The 12,302-nt window shown below is 36.6% G+C and overlaps 1 protein-coding gene across 10 annotated transcripts in view; it reads right to left on the bottom strand.

Annotated features, from left to right (window-relative positions):
* Positions 1 to 12,302, bottom strand: part of TENM4 (teneurin transmembrane protein 4) — a 606,655-nt gene that overhangs the window by 528,004 nt on the left and 66,349 nt on the right. Inside the window, exon 1 of one of the 10 annotated variants that reach the window (XM_054066550.1) lies at positions 5,079 to 6,499. The exons of the other annotated variants lie outside the window; for them this stretch is intronic. The gene's annotated coding sequence lies outside the window, so the exon portion shown is untranslated. Of the gene's footprint in view, positions 1 to 5,078; positions 6,500 to 12,302 lie in introns of those variants that run through there. 10 annotated transcript variants of the gene reach the window in all.

Raw genomic sequence — 12,302 nt, forward strand, 5'->3', positions numbered from 1 at the left:
GGATCCTGTTTTCTCACCAGTCTCAAAATTTTGTTTACAATGTAAGCTGCATGTTTTTAAGTATCTGAAACGATTTTGAGAAGAAAAAACTTACTAATATGTTGTGCTAACACGAACAAGGACTATGCAGAAACAATGCATTATTCAGCAGGATTTTTCCCTCTTCTTCCACTGCGTTTATATTGATTTCAGTGATGATCTTTATTGTATGGCTGTCTTTGCAGTTCCAACATGGATGTAAACGGGACTGTTTCTGTACATACCTCTTCAAAGTAACTGTTAATTACGCTCCAAGTAATTGTGCTGACACAGAACAGTCTGAAGCACAGGGGGCTGAATATCTATCAATAAGTACATTACTTCAAGAAGGAGTATTTACCCAGGGATAATCAAGGAAAAATTATCCTTTTAAAGTAGCTCTCATTCAGAAACGTTGGAAGACTCCAATTTGACTGTGAGACACTCCATCACATTTGAAAAAAATCCCTGATATAGACCAGTATATCAGTCTGTACTAGACTGACCTTCAAAAGGAAAGGTATAGAACCAAGTGAAAGTAGTGGTGTACATTTTGTGTATTTAACTGTAACCGCAAAGCAATATTAAGGACAGAGCAAGGCATTGCAAGACAGGTCAAAACAGCTCCTTGAATTATCTAACAGCAGAATTATTGACAGTTTCTTAGAGATAATTATTTTAGAACTAGAAGTGACCACTCTGTTGGGAACTACTTTAATAATTCAAAATTTGCCATGTGACAGCAAATCCCAGAACCTCTTCATTAATGATATACTTTGGGTGATGTAGGCAGTGATATCCCCAAGACTAATACACAGGTGGGATCCATGGAAAGGATACACATGGGGGAGTGTATATATATCTTCCAACTGAAACACTCAACATCAGTCTGAGAAATCAGTATTTCTGTGTGAAATATCACACAGAAAAAGGAGATGTGTATTAGATTTCTGATACAAGAAGTAGCCAGTTTTCAAGCACGTGTTTCAGAAGAAAGCATAAAATACAGGGATTTTTTAAAAATTAGAATTTTTAAACCAACTACTGTACTTGCATTTTTTATAGAACAACAGGATGTGCTCATTATCTGTAGATTCTGGTTAAAAATGCATATAACCGTAGACAATATTTTTCTCGGTAACAAAATCCAAATGTAGTTGATCTTGAATATTCAAGATTAGAGAAAATTCTTGATTACTGAAGATTAGAAACTCATTGTAATCTACATGAGCTGTTCTAGGAAGCTCTGAAGCCATATTTATACAGTCCTTAATTTGGATTAATCTGGATCTTAAATAGCATTCATGTTCTAACAACCAACTTCCTCGTCCAAGAAATGTTTTTAGAGGTTTGAGGTGATGATTTGACCAAAATTATTAATTTTTCCATAAGAAAATGGCCAAGTGACAAAGCACAGGTGGCTCTCAGTCCGCACAGCATCCAGTGAGGAGTACATAATGGTATGAGAAAATAAGTAAAGAATGCTATACCCAACTGAAAGTGAGGAAGAAAGCATAAGGACAGCTTTTGCTTGGATTTGAATGTTTCCACTTCACAGGTTAAAAATAGCCTTGAATTAAATCTGCTTTCTCTTTTCCAAATGTATTTTATAAAAATGAGTAAGTTTTCAATAATTAATTGCAATTTTACTGAATTTTTTTTCAGGCGAACCAGCAAAGAAAGAAATTTTAAAAAGAAAAAGAAATAATTAACACAGAAACATAGATTTTTGGACCTCCTGCAGTTAATTGAAAAAAAAAAAAACAAATTGGGATGCCAAAAAATAAAGCCAATAATGTCAGTAATTATTTTAACAGACATGATGAAGCAGACTTGCAAGTGGGTGTCTGTTGTCATTTCAAAACCACAAAAAAGTAGGCTGCCAATACTGTTAGCTGAGAGGAAACAAATACACATGCAACTTCTCGGCACTGAACAGTAGCAGGTATTTATTGCATTTAAGCTCATTCTATCTGACTTTTCATTTAATTTTACTCTGCTCCTCATAGAGAGCATTATATTAAATATTTACTATCTTGGTTAGGATGTCAAGGCACACTTTACTGTCCTATTAGATTACTCAACAGTAGTTCATGTAGGAATTATTTAGTGTTCCTTGAGGGTGGAGAATTGAATGTGATGGTATGAAATTAGAAAAGGAAGAAGTATAGACAGTTAATCCAGTCATATCCAGAAAACTGTAAACCATTTCCCAGGAAAGAACTAGATCTTTCCTTCCTTCAGATTTTTTCAAATAGACAATGTTGACTGAGAGCAGCTGTTCAATAATAAGTGTTCCTGCACAGAAAGAATAAATCACAGTCTTTGTTGTCTCAATAGCACGATGGTCTCCTGACATGAGCAGTGGCCTGTGAGTCAGAAGACATTCTTCCAGCTCTGCCACTGACTTCCTTACCGACCTTGGTTGGCTCACCTCAGCAACTGTACTTTTTCTTGAATCTCTTGCAGAGTCCTAAGTCTCTCAAAGTGAGGTTTAATTCTGTCTGGGATTTGTCATTGCTGCTACAATGCAAATAATAAGGAAGTGTTGTATTTTCTAGCTATTATCACACCCTTCATCTTGTAAGTAACACCTTCTTTTTCTTTTTCTTTTCCATTGAATAATAGTAGCATCTAAAAAACCCCAAAAAATCCAGTTTTATACCGCTGGAAAACTCTTGATGTTAAAAGAAGTTTACAAGTGAAACGAACTCTCAGAAACTCATCTCTCAACTCTTTTGCCTCAGTCCTCCATCACCTATTCAACATCTGAAGAGCTCCACCGCTTAAAAGCTCTTTTCCATGACACATGGGTAGTAATAGACGTAACTTTCTCAGGGACAGGTGTTCCTGCTCTGTTAGTCACTGGACTTGATCCGTAATCAAACATTGAAAACCACCTCCAGAAAAATATTTTCTTTCCCTCTAACAGGAGACCCAAATGATTCCCCTAGGAATGACTGTACTGTGTTGGGCCAGTGACTCATCAAGTCAAGTGACCAATGTGGACTTCTAGAAAAACATTATTAGAACAGGTAAGCATACCGAGAGTTAGGCCTGTTAATATTCTCCCAGAACCCAATAAATTATAACTCAGGGACTTCTTCACTCAGAGAAAGAGATGCTGTTATTAATAGCTTTCAATCAACGTCCCTCCATGAAGTTGGTTAAAACACTCACAGCCAGCTAGATAACTAATCTTTAGATGGCTAAAGTTAGCAAGAAGCACCTCACTCAACGAAACCCCTACATTTTATCATTATTCTGCAGTAATTTTTCTTTTTTAATTCTGGTAGCATTGGATGGTCCCCTTTTTTTCTGCAGAAGAAAGTCAAGAATCACAAGAACTGTCAGCCTGAATAATGTTCAATGCCCCCCTGGAAGGCAGGTGGGTGGGATATGTCCCTGGGAGGGACTCGATCTAGCAGTCTAGTTACTTGCAGGAAGAGCAGAGTAACTGAAGATTAAAGGCTTGAGGAAGAATTGATGGATAGGGGAAAAAAAAAAAAAAAAAAAAAGATGTGGTTCCTTTCTACCCACCAAATCACCATTCTTTCCAAGAGTGCCTTGGAGCCATGAGTCTGTTCCAATTGCACCTCTGAATTTGGTCTACCACAATTCCCAGGAGGTTAATCTCATTAAACTACTCCTAATAATTTATTGAAAACTGATAGCTTGTTCTGCTGATCAATAAATCCTATTTCATGTAGTAGCTGTCTTTTAAATCATGGGTTGGAGGCTTTCCCAATTTTCAAGTTCTAATATCTACCCAGTTGTCATACAACTACTATTTTCTCCCATACTTACTTACAATAGGCCTGGTTTATGCTTGTTTATTTTTCTTCTGTGGATTTACTTTGATCCCAATGGATCACTGTCATGGCATGAATAATATCTTCAAAACAGCAACCACAATCCCATCTATCATTTCAAAAACTCTCAGAAAAGAGCAGTACAACTCTCCTGGACTTCTGAGAACTACTGGACCAATTCTCTTTGTATTTTATCCCAAATTCAGCATCCTTGTGATCTCAGAAAAACAACAGGAAAGTCCTGCTGAAGAATGAGAGAAGAATTTAATGCAAATAAGCACCCTAAATTTCATGATAAAGATTGCAGCTGTGTAACCACCCCATGCACTTCCTACAGTTATTCTGGGAGAGAGAGATGGAATGGGATTTCCTTTAAGAAACATTTTTGCCTTCATTATTTCACAAGTTCAATATAAACTAATAGAAAATATATCCTTGTGCTTGTAACAGAAGATGAGATCTCCATTGTACACTCTTCACCAAAACGCTTGATCAGCTATCAATGCTTGATCAGTCTTCTCATTTGTAAATAAGTGCAAGGGGATAGTCAATGCCATCCTCCTGGGTGGACCAAACCCTGCAGTCATTTCATAAAAGCCATCTAGAAGGACCTTGTGACGATACACCAGCTGATGTTGATCCTGTTGCACAGATTTATGACCTTTTTGACCAAATACTTGCTTGAATTATGAGTAGGGAAACGTCAGGGTCTTAGTGCTGAAGGCCAAGAATATCTGTCACCATATACTTCTGGGGGAAGCTGGTGACAGGATCAAGGACAGGATGTACTGTAGTGACTAAAAGCAACAGATGGGAGTAGTAAGAGGAAAAAAGTGAGATGCCAAAGGCAAGAAAATGAAAGAAAAGCAATAGTTTTGAGCTGTCAAAATGGCCAATCAGCTGTAGTTTGCAGCTCTGTCAGATACTTTAAATCCACTTCCTAGTGTCAAAGCTGAAGTGGAATCTGCTCAGTGCTCAGCATTACTTTTCATTAAAGAAGGTGACTGCTGGGAGTACAAGCTGCAAGCAGGCTTTGGAGGAGAAGATGAGCGGGGAGAGGATCAAGGAAATCTCAGAAAAAGACAGAAAAAGAGTGGGCTAGAAAAAAATAGGCTTGATTTTCTTCTCACTTAAAGCAGTTTTACTCGTTAAAACTCAGTTGATTTCAGAAGAGCTGCCCTGCATTTGCAGCTGTATGACACCATAAGACCAAGTGTATTCCAGGAGAATATATTTTATAATATGTACCTTGTATTTATAACATGTATCCTTGTATTCTTTTTTTCTAGCCGTTTTGTTAGTTATTCCCATAGCTGCCAGAAAAAATAAAATGAGTAAAGTAAGTACGTGTTGGTTTGGTTTTTTTCAATGATAAAAAATAAAACAAATAACACGTTTCCCCAGAGTTTGCTCGTGATGCAATAATACAGACTTGTGAATTTGGACCAGTGTTATGTATAGGTGATGATATATGGCATCAAGTACGTCTATTAACAGCAGCCACCATACACACACTAATTCTCACCATAATGTACAGAGGGTGACTCAAATTTCTCAGTTTGCCTTATCTAACAAGAAATCTCTTTGTATTTGTAATAGAGAATCACAGTATCATAGTTTTTTAGGTAAATGATATGGGGTCGGATAAGCCAGCTGAACATTTTTGTTGTATGATTCTTGCTTGTTGAGTAGCCAAGTACTCTGGAATATTAGAGGAGATCCTGTTTACACGTGAAAGCATGAAAATAACTATCAGTAAAAAATATATACAAACACCGTGTTGCCTGGCTCTTGACAGTTGAGGCTATGGATAATATATTACACAAAGATGTACATTCTGTAATGCTTTCATTTAAAAGGTTTAAGCTGTTTCCAAGGGGACTACTCCAGCTCCCAGACAAACAGCCGCTTGACAGCTCTCCTAGTGCTCAAAGCTCTCATGCAATTTTGTTCAATACACAAAGTGCCAGACTGTAGGAAATTGCTGTTCCTCATCTGATGTTAAGTGATTGGCTTTCTATCTTCATTAAATGTGTGCTACTCGATGCCTCAAAGACATTTTACCTTGTCCTAGAATGTGAACTTTAGTAGCTTTGTAATATACCCGGAACAACTCTGTGGAAATAAGAAGAAAAATCCTAAGTCCTGCCTGCCTATGCTCTTGCCCCTATTAAGTTGATTAGAGATTGGAGGGATCAGACGTTGTCTTACCAGATGTACTGAGTCACTCTTAAAAGTTGATTTCAGAATTCAAACGAGATTTTATTCCCAAAGATGCAGATCTCATCTGCAAAGGTAAATTATGGATGAAGGAAAAGGAAAGGGTGGAAAACAAAGAAAGAATTTGGCTTTATGGATTTATGTGTGATTGATTACCAAATTCAGTAGTACCAGGGAAGTATTACTGCTGTTTTTGACTATAACCTTCTCTGTGTTAAGCGGCAGGTGCCCTCCCTCTTCATTAATTCTGATGCGAATTCAGTTACTAAGTTTCATGAAAAACAGCCTTCAGAAAGAATATCTGAAAACACCCACTAATCTCCCAGAGCATGGTGGGATATGAGGCATCTTTCTGGATCAGTCTTTGACCAGACATGACAAAGAAAGGGAGATTTGTCTCTCAACAGCCATTAAAGAAATGATGAGCATCTTCTTTTCTCTTTTCTTTTCTTTTCTTTTTTTCTTTTCTTTTCTTTTCTTTTCTTTTCTTTTCTTTTCTTTTCTTTTCTTTTCTTTTCTTTTCTTTTCTTTTCTTTTCTTTTCTTTTCTTTTCTTTTCTTTTCTTTTCTTTTCTTTTCTTTTCTTTTCTTTCCTCTTTTCTTTTCTTTCCTCTTTTCTTTCTTTCTTTCTTTCTTTCTTTCTTTCTTTCTTTCTTTCTTTCTTTCTTTCTTTCTTTCTTTCTTTCTTTCTTTCTTTCTTTCTTTCTTTCTTTCTTTCTTTCTTTCCCTATTTTGGTAATAATGAAGAGCTGCTGCACCTCTCAAAGCTTTGAAATACAACTGTGTGAAAGCCACTATAATGAGATGCCTGTTTGAGAGTCAGGTCTGATCAAATAATAGATGGTCCTTGTTTGTGTTTAAGGGTGGGTAAACAACCTCAAAGTGAATCCTAACCAGAAGAAATTGCATGAGCTTTTCAGATTTGTGTAGCTGTTTTTTTCCAGTGTTATTCAAAGCTTTACTGGTCTTCGGCTGGACCAGGGTCTGACACAAAGCCATTACTTATTTTCAAAGAAAGGTGAATATTTACCCTGCTGACAATTCAACACACTAGAGAAAAACTGAAGAAGGCAAGAACATTATGCCTTGTGGAGAATATAACCACCTTTGAAAGACTGGATACATAATGGCATTATAAGTATTCATCCACTCCTTCCTGTACTCCCCAAATAACAAATACTTGTGTGTAAAAAGGATGTTACAGTGAAAACATCATTACTGTGAAAATTAGTACTTTGAGCAGAATGAGGAATAACCTATTCTACTCAAGTACAAGGGGACAAATTTGCATTGAAAAATCCAGGGTACAGAGTGGTGTCAACATCCTAGTGGAAACAAGGGAGTGGCTTCCAGGTGGGACTAGTCATTGTAATACTTTATGTCCCACTAGAGGAAAGAAGATTCATTTATGTGATGGCACATATACATCCTCTCCCTTTCCCTGAAAACGTTCCAGCCTGCACAGTCTATGTCAGCTGAGCAGGAAAAATCATAATAATGTCAAAAGCTGTGGAGCTCTTCTAGCCCAAGGATAAGGTTAACATTCTCCAGAGGCCTTCAGCACATTTGAAGACCTTTCCAGGTGGTTCCACATGATTTACCAAAATGAATAGCTCAGCACCCAGCTAAAGCACAGCATTTAAAGAATTTGGGGGACAGATTCCTTTCGCCCTGACCTTAAACACTGAACTGATCTGCTAAATTAAAAGCATAATCCTTTTGGGGAATGGAAATCACCTACTGCCAGATGAAGGTGCTTCTGTCCATTGGAAAAAGGGCTGTGTAGATTGATCGAACTTATTTAATATGATTGCCAGAGTTAGAAATCAAAAATAAATCAGAATGAATCCTGATTCTTCCCCTTGTGAGACAGGACTTTCTCTACCACTGTCTTTATGAAATTTTCTCCTATAAACTTTTAGTAAACTCACTTGATTTACCTCATGCATAATCATGAAATCAGAAAAACAGACACAAAATATCTTACTTTTTAAAAAATGAAAATACTCAGGAGTAAAAATGAACTGAGTGTTCAGTTTAACCATTTCCTGGTTCAGCAAAATATATGACATAACGGAGCAGATAACAGTGTCAATGAAATTTTCTGAACAGGGACCTAAGAATTGTTTGGGGACAACTGACTTTTCTCTTTTCCTTTTTTATTAAGAAACAATTAACCAAATAAAGAGATGACAGCCTTTTCTTTAAATTTCAGATATCTTTTAAAATAAACATGAACAATGAGACTTAGCATTTTCAGAGTTTTTTTTGTACTAGATGCTGGATAAGGATGGGCTACAGGAGAATCTACAGGGAAATGAATGATATTTTCCCAATGTAAGTTGCACAGGAATGGGGATAAACAATCCATTTGCTTGGAAACACAATTCTAAGAGAAATTATTTGCAGTTATGAATGTAAAATTCTATATTTATATTCCACATATGGATATAAATTGCCAGCCTTGCTTTGCATTTACAAATATGTCATCCCTGTGAAATATTTTATTATATTAAAAAAAGTGTTTCATTTTATATGGGCTGATATTTCTATGTAGATCTGATATCAAAAAGACTATTGTGCTGCACTGTTGTTATCTGTCAAGAAGCTCAACCAGTGTCTTTCAGCATACAGAACTGGGAGACAGCCCCTTCCACTCTAATCTTGAGACAAGGGCAAGGCATATATTCTTTCTCCTCATTTGCCTGCTATTAAATGAGCAAACCAGCTGTTTCTTCCACAGGCTAGTGAATGTTTGTTAAGTTTCCAAAAAAAGTACATGAAATTATTCATGAAGAATATAAATATTAATGGATTGATCCAACATAGCAATAATCTGTCTTTCTTTAGGACATTATATCATTCTCCATCATCTCAGCATCTGAAAAAAAAAATCCCACATAATATTTCATGAGCAACCTATAGCAATAGAAAAGTTGTGGGACTTCATGCTGCTGCTATGGTTTCTCTCTTTAGTAATAATTCTTAGTTTCATAAGGGAGAATTTTCTATTTTTGCTCATGCTTTGATTTGTGCTTTTGATGACTGATTGATTTTACTCTGCAATGTCTTTTATTTTTCTCTTATTTCATTTACTGGAGTCATAGTTGTAAAGGGCAGAGAGCATGTCCATGTTCTGAACAAACTTCATGTTAAGTTGGAAGGATTTTTTTTCCTGACTGAGTGCTAGACATTTATAACACTCATGTAATTGTAATTTTCCATTGCTCAAGATTTTGCATTGGTTTGATGTGGAAATTGTTACAGTTATCAATAGCAGTGAAAAACCCAAAGATGGAGACATTATTTATTGAATAAATAAGAGTGAATTACAAATATTCCTACCAGAAACAATGCTGTAAACTAGGCTTAAAACGGTGCTGAATCTAATCATTTGTTCACTTGCTCAGTACTACTCTACGCTATGAAGCTGGGAGGATATGCCCAAGCTTTTCCCCTGGTGGTTTATGCTGATGGAAAAAGGTGACATCTGAACTCTGCTTATCACAGTTGTGAGTACCGGCCCCAAGGATGCTGTTCTCACAGGGACTGCACTAACTTAGGCTATACCTAAATACATAACTTAAATACACAAAACCCATCATGAGCACTGAGACCAACTGGCAAAGAGCTGTAAGCGTCCAAGCTAGCAACCTCTCTTAGCCCTTGGAACTACAGAGATTCATAAAAAGATCCTAGGGTCTGTTCCTTTCTAGTTCCTAAACCAGACTAGGGAATTATTTGAGAGAGCAGTAGTTGATGCAGGCAAATACAGTATCACAGATGCTTCTAACAGTGCAGCAGAAGAGATGATTGTATTTTAGTGTCTGGGACTGTTCCCAGACACTGTTTAATTTACTTGTTGGAGATAGTCTTAATGTTCCCATCATGAGATGAGCTTTAACATGTATTGTAGAGCAAAAAATTATTCAAAACATGCCCGGACTATGCCAGTGTAGGATGGCCTGGGAATATTAAATTAAAGTAGTTGCCAACCAGTAACGCACCATTTTTTAAACATTGTCATTGTCACAGATGAAAGACAAGGGCTTGGCAGAGAAAATTGAGATTAGAAAACCACTACCGCCATCAGCAAAACCAAAAGGCAATTTAGCAACACCAGGTGTTTCTTTCCAGATGTTGTCTCTGATGATGCTGTTGAGTGGATTTGACTCGAGCCAGAGTTATCACAGAGGATAAATGTGAAAGCGGCTGTCCTGTACCCATGCTTATCTGCACCTTTTTAGTACAAACAGCACAATTCAAGTAGAGTAGGTTAATGATTTCCCACACAATGTAATCTAGTTTATAGATCTGTATAAAGGTTTTATGGCAACACTTGATTATGTGATGTCCCAAATGATTTATCAAAGAAGCTGATGTAAAAGACCAGCAAGAAATGCTGGGGAATTAACTACCTAATTCTTTCTGGGAAATAAACAAACACTCAGAGCCCTCAGGAAACTTGAAACCCGTCTGGTGTGGAAAACAACTTGCAATTTGTTTGCCTTTGATGACTCTCCTTAGTTGCAGGTAATAGTGATAAATTCACAACTTGTGACAAGTAAAAAGAGGAGTGGGGAAGCCACAGCACACATTAAAGTTGTTTAATCACCTACAGTATACGGTTCCTACAAAGCAGGTTTTCCTCACAGTGCTTTACTGCTCATATTTCGGGGAAAAAAAAGCAGTAGGCTGCACAATGGACCTCGAAATGCTGATATAGCAAAATACCAGGAACAGAATAGCAAATAAATAAATTACGATTATCTGAGAGAAGTGTATCACTCAACTTTCATTTTTCTTATTTCATCCCAAAATGATGTTAATTAGTGCTATCCCCCCTACACAGGTTACAAAAACACGAACTACATCTATGGTGCTTTCTCTCTGCATGACCAACATAAAATACCATGCTTGGTGCAAGAGCCACTGGAGATCAGCACGAGCTGTGACTGTAAGTGAGGACCAATTCTCTGTGTTAATGAACTTCTACGGATGAAGCCACTTGGAAGGATAGTCTAGAGTTCAGGATGCTGTTTTTTTAAGCACTCCAGCAACTCAGTGAGTGGGAATTTCAGAGGTCACGGTAGCTCCAGAGAAAAATACAGCTCATGTGATGATGAAAGCTCAGTTAGATGCTTTGGTAAAAGTAAACATAGTTTTTGAGATCTTATTCTGTGTGAAAAACAGAGGTAATCATAGTTTTCTTTTTTTAAAAAAAATGAGCTGTAAGTTCCTAGAATTAAAAATATGAGACAGTTTACAATTGTTCTTGAGGAAATTTTTTATCTTGACAATGAGTGTTCTGGTAACATCCTCTTTATATATATATATTATTATGTTATGTTACGTTATGTTATGTTATATTATATTATATTACATTACATTATATTATATGTTACAGATAACATATAATATATATTATCTTATATCATTCCCTGGACAATTCCACACTTCCTATGTATATTCCTGCAAATATCAACCACTGAAGAAACAAACGAATGAGCTCAAAATTAACAAAGTAAGATCTAGGATATGACTTTTTATGTCAAACTTTTTTTATAAGTGATTCTTTAGAATGTGATGCAATATTTCTATAAGAATCAAAAATGCTTTTGGGCAAAGGGATGTGCAAACAAGGCTGAAATCTTGACTGTAGGGTGATGTAATTGATCTAGAAAACCTATCAGTTTATTGCCCGGAGCTGTTGTAAGATGAAGATCTATTTCTGTCTCACAGGCCAAAGGTGGCATATATATTGGCATGTAGTCACTGAACACAGTTCTGGCACAAAGGGCACTCACTGAACCCAGCGGATCTAAGTCAGCAAAACTTTATTGAGATAGTATCTCAATAAAGATACTATAGATTTGATCATGAGAAGCCACACCGGATAAATCAGAGCCCCAAAAGTATGAGCATTTATCTGTGATTGCCCCACCGTAAAAATGCTGATAGGACCCCTGCAGAGCCTTGATGCAGCATTTACAACTAATTTTGTGGAATTGTTTAGGCTTGTATGGGCAAGGGAGCATTCCTAAGAAGGAGCATGCAAATGCTCAAATCTATCTGAAGGAGAAGATAGTTTAGAAATTTAGATTTATTTAGAAATAAATTCCTAAATACTACAAATTATATGAAGTTATACTTTAGAGTATATCCTTTGATTTAATCAGTGGAAGAGAAAAATTAAAAAAATGCAAATCTGACTCCAGGAGTGCAATGCCTCAGTCATTATTTTTGCCTGAGA

Source organism: Cuculus canorus, chromosome 1 (assembly GCF_017976375.1).
Source record: "Cuculus canorus isolate bCucCan1 chromosome 1, bCucCan1.pri, whole genome shotgun sequence".
NCBI lineage: Eukaryota > Metazoa > Chordata > Aves > Cuculiformes > Cuculidae > Cuculus > Cuculus canorus.